The 5,290-nt window shown below is 39.1% G+C and overlaps 1 pseudogene; it reads right to left on the minus strand.

Moving 5' to 3' along the window:
* Positions 1-1,334: 1,334 nt before the first annotated feature.
* Positions 1,335-1,924, minus strand: LOC102839734 (annotated as a pseudogene).
* Positions 1,925-5,290: the final 3,366 nt, after the last annotated feature.

Below are 5,290 nucleotides of genomic sequence, written 5' to 3' on the forward strand. Positions count from 1 at the left end.
ATTTCTGATAGCAATTATTCACTACTGAACCTCAAGAGTATTATCCCCATCTCCTTTCATCAGTTCTCATCTAGACAGGTTGGAAACTACTCAGTGGCGATTCTACCTTCCCCTGTACCCTCTGAAACTAGTCTCCCTATTGAAAGCTTGTAAGACAGTCATTTTATACCTTTGTGTCCTCCCACCCCCCTCCCCCATTTTGGGTAGCCAATGTTTAAGTTGCCCATCCCTGTCACCCTGTGTACCGAGGGGGTGGAATGATCCTTGCTGTAAAGATTCGTTCCCTCTTTTAAGCTACCACATCCATAAATATACATACTCTTTTACAACTAATTCAAGTCCCCAAACTACAATATTGTTTAAATTTCTACAACACAATATCTTTAAGTCATAACACACTTTCTTCTATGTTTATATTCTTTTTGTATATACTGACATTAATTGTGTCCCAAATTAATAAGTTCCCTTGTTGTTGCAGTTAGTGCTGTTGTGTAGGTACTGACTCATAGCTACCCTATGCACAACAGAACAAAACACTGTCCAATCCTGGGCTGACCTCACAATTGTTGCCACACTTGAGCCCATTGATGCTGCCACTTTGCCAATCCATCTTACTGGGGGTCTTCCTCTTTTTCTCTGACCCTCTACCTTACCAAACATGATATCCCTCTTCAGTGACTGGTCTCTCCTGACAGTATGTCCAAAGTATGAGAGACAAAGTCTGGCCATCCTGGCCTCCAAGGAGCACTTTGGATGCACTTATTTCAATACAGATATATTTGTTCTTTTGGCAGCCCATGGTGCTTTCAATATTCTCTTCCAACACCGTAGCTCAGATACATCAATTGTTCTATGATCTTCCTTATTCACTGTCCAACTTTCCCATGCATATGAGCTTATTGAAAATGCCATGGCTTGGGTCAAGCTGACATCTTTAACACTTTAAAATACTTTTAAAGTTCCCTTAGGGAGCAGAATTGACCATACATAGCACTATTGATTGCGTGTAATAGGTATCTAGTAAAGATTAACTGGCATTTACTTTTAGGTAAACATTTCTCTATGACTTGGTTAGAATGAGAAAGATCATGTGTGTTGGTGGTAGTGTGGGAATCTTGGAGAGTGAGATACAAATTACAGACATGCAGTCAACACCTAACAGTTTGCCGCCCAGAGGTACTAATGTGGTTTAGATTTCTGATGCTAAAAGTCAAATACTCAACAATACAAAAATTGAATGGAAAAAAAAATATGTACACACACTATTCTAGACTCTTCAGAAGAATTTGTAGGTAATGAATAATACCAAAATAACATGCTGAAGATATGGTCATTCAACCAAAAGCAATCCTGATATCACAATGGTGTTCGCTGCGATGATAATCCTTGAAAACCTGTGTTACTTCTTCTACCTTCCTTTGTAGCAAACCTGAATTTTGATCAATCTGCTGCAGAGAGTCCCTATGAGCATTCAGAATTTTACAGACCTTTTGGAGTGGGTCAATAGTGTCAGTAGGACTTCCAAATGCATTCAGATGTTCAATAATGTCCTTGAGATCTTAAGCACTATATTTCAGCCGAGCATCTATATTTTCTACTAATTTGTAAGTGCACTCACACTGCTCATCTGCATGTTGCAGATAGACCAATCCACTCTGATCCTTCACAGGCTCCTCTAAAGGGATCAACAGGTCTTCTAGTTCAATCTGCTGTGACAGGATAAACTCCAATTCTTTTTCCAACCTTTTCTTATACAATTTCACTTTTCCACTTCTCCATGTAAAGTAATAATCTTCTCACCATTCTCAATCAATGTACAGTCCCAAGCATTGACCTGGCTGGCCTGTTGAATAAAGTGTTTCTCATGATCCTGTAGCTCATGGTTCCCCTGGCTTATCATACTCTCCAGTTTACTTTAAGTCATCAGAGGCGTTACAATTGAATGAACAGTTGAAGTAGAAGTTTCACAAGTAACACTGTCTGGAATGATATCAATCTCAGTTTTAGGTTGAGGGTAGTTGTAATGTGGTAGTTCTAATGGTTGGAGTTGGGGATGAGAAACCAGAGGTAGTAGTAGAGGTTGATACTGGGGTAAACAACATGGCGCTTTAACTTGGAGTGGTGGCAGCAGTAGATGGTAGAGTCAACTTCAGTGGCAGCCATCGCTGCTTACTCTCAAACTCTATAGTAAACACAAAGTCCTCCCAGACTGCAGAGTCGCCAGAAAGCTGGTAGTGACTGATGTGAGTCTGGAAACCTCCTTCTGTAAGGATTGCTGCTGCTGTTTGTTAGATGACATCAAATTGGTTCAAACTCATAGCAACCTCATTTAAAACAGAACAAATTATGCTGTACTTCTGTGTCATCCTCACAATTGTTATGTTTGAGTCCATTGAAGCAGTAACTGTGTCAAACCCATCTTTTTGAGGGTCTTCCTCTTTGTCACTAACCCTCCACTTTACCAAGCACCATGTCCTTTGCCAGGGACTGATCCCCCTTGATAACATGTCCAAAGTACATTAGGTGAAGTCTCCTCGTCTTGGTTTCTAAGGAGCATTCTGGCTTCTGAGGATCATTTGGCCTAGAAAACCCCATGAGGGAGCTCGATTCTGTCACATGGGGTTGCTGTGAGTGAAACAGTACCCCAAAACAACAAGAAATAGGTATGAGTTGAGACTAAATGTATTCATGTGAAATCTTTAAGCAGTGCTTTGTTGTTGTTGTTGTTAAGTGTCATTGAGTCAGTCCTGACCCATAGCGACACTGTATAGGGTTTCTGAGGAGCAGCTGGTGAGCTTGAAACACTGACCTTGTGGTTCAAAGTGACTTTGCAGTCCAGCACATTACCCCACAGTGCCACATGTTATAAATACATCAAAACATTTGCATCTTCTTCATCACTGGCAATACAGATTTCTGGTATAGCTCAGAACTGTAACTTATGGCATTGTTTTTTCATTGTGGCCTTTGACAATTTAAAACTATTTGGGATCAGTTCTGACTTAGATTTGTGACACAAATTTTATATTCTGTGGAGCTGTACAGTGGATTCTAACACTCCAATCTTTAAAATTCCTGATTGTGGCCTAAAGACATTGTATTGTGGTAGGCAGAATTCTCTCAGGATGTTCCCAAGATTCCTGTTCCCTTGCTGTTTAAACAAACACGGATCTGGGCACTGCTGTGAAGGGACTTTGCAGATGTCATTAAGGTTGCTAATTAGGTTAAGTCCAAATAGGGAGATTCTCCTGGATTATCCAGGTAAGCCCAATGCAATCACAGGAGCCTTTAACAGCAGAAGAGGAAGCCGGAGCAATGCCAACATGAGAAGGAGCGTATATGGTTCTGAATTGTAGCTTGCTATGTGCAACATGATTTTCCCACCGTTTCCTTTCTGTTGAGTCATTTAAACTACTTTCATATTGGGGCTGGATCTTTCAGGGACCATTCTCAATGCATGGTAATGTATTGTTGTTGTTAAGTGTTGTCAAATTGGTTCTGACTTACACCGACCCTGTATTGGGTTTCTGAGGAGCAGCTGGCTTAAATTCCATAGCTTTGCTTTAATATACTTTGTCAAGGATTAGAATTTGGTTTATGATTCAAATCAATTTTTAGTCCCATTTAAAAGAGTTTGGTAAATCAATACTGGTAGCATCCCATTTGAGAGATACTTAATTTATAAGAACAGTAAAAAAATACACTATTTGTGCAAGGATTCCTTAGGTGGTGATGCTTGTACTTGAGATCTAAATGTGCTAAATAGGATTATATTTTTATTTTTGTCTTGGTGATTAAGAGAAAGCCCATGTCATGCCCAATAAAAGGATGATAATGAATAGTCTTCCATACTGAGCTGGTTGTCTAAGCAGTGTCTTCTCACATCCTAGTGTCTGGTGTCAGAAATCTACCCACATACTCAGAGCTAACTCAGCAGGAAGATGACCAGGGACCAAATATTCTTGTGGTGTAATCCAAGAAAAGTCTAATGGAATTTTCCTCTTGTTTTGTGGAAAAATATTCCTTTCATTACCCGAGCATTATGAGTTCTATTTCATTTTTGACAACTTCCAAATTTCATGCATTCCATGTTCTTATTACTAATGGAAGTTTGTGGCTGTTTATTCTCATTTTGAATTGTGTCCCATCAATAAATGAGAGTACTGAAAACTTTACTCCATTCATGTCAGCATGGTCAACTTACTTCCAGGAGGCAACTCTTCCCCAGCTGCATTTTGGGTGCATTCCGACCTGAGGGAATTACCTTCTAGCAATATGTCTGATAATATTTTAGTGCTATTCATGTTTTTATCTTCCAACGCAGTTTCTGACAATATTTAACTATAATGAATACGGTTTTCATTGGCTAAATATTTAGAAGTAGTCTTCCTCTCCTTCTTCCTAGTCTGTCTTAGTCTAGAAGCTCCACTGACACCTGTCCATCATGGGTGAACCTGATTGTATTTAAAATACTTGTGGCAGAGCGTCCAGCAACACAGCAACATGTAATCCACAACTGTAAGTCAAACTGGCAGATGACTAATGGATCTTAGGCATTAGTGAGCTGAAATGGACGAGTGTTGGTAGTTTTGAATCTCACAAGCATATGGTTTTCTGTGCAGGGAATGACAAATTCAAGAGGAATGGTGTCACATTCATTGTCAAAAAGGATATTTTAAGATCTGTCTGCAAGTACAATGCTGTCTGTGATCCGAAAATATTCATAGGTCTACACGGAAGACCTGTTAATACCACTATTATTCAAACTTACATACCAATCACTAAAGACACTGATGATGGAATTGAAGAATTCTACCAACTGCTTCAGTCTGAAATTGATCAAACATGCAATCAAGATGTACTGATAATTACTGAAAAAGGATAATGAATGCTGGAAATGAAGAAGTATCAATAGTTGGAAATTATGGTCTTGGTAATAGAAATGATGCTGGAGACCACATGATATAATTTTGCCAAACCAAAGGCTTACTCACTACAAATAACAGAAATAAAATGGTCTACATCTGTAGAAAGAGATGGTGGAAAAGCTCAATATCATCAGTAAAAACAAGATCGGGGCAGACTGTGGAACAGATTATCAATTGTACACATGCAAGTTAAGGCTGATGTTGAGGAAAAATGTAAAAAGTCTGCAAGAACCAAAATATGACCTTGAATATATCCCACCTGTATTTAGAGACCATTTCAAGAAACGTTTTGCTGCATTAGACACTAATGACTGAAGACCAAGAGTTGTGGGATGACATTAAGAACATCATACAGGAAGAAA

This window comes from Chrysochloris asiatica, unplaced genomic scaffold (assembly GCF_000296735.1).
Source record: "Chrysochloris asiatica unplaced genomic scaffold, ChrAsi1.0 scaffold00117, whole genome shotgun sequence".
Classification (NCBI taxonomy): domain Eukaryota; kingdom Metazoa; phylum Chordata; class Mammalia; order Afrosoricida; family Chrysochloridae; genus Chrysochloris; species Chrysochloris asiatica.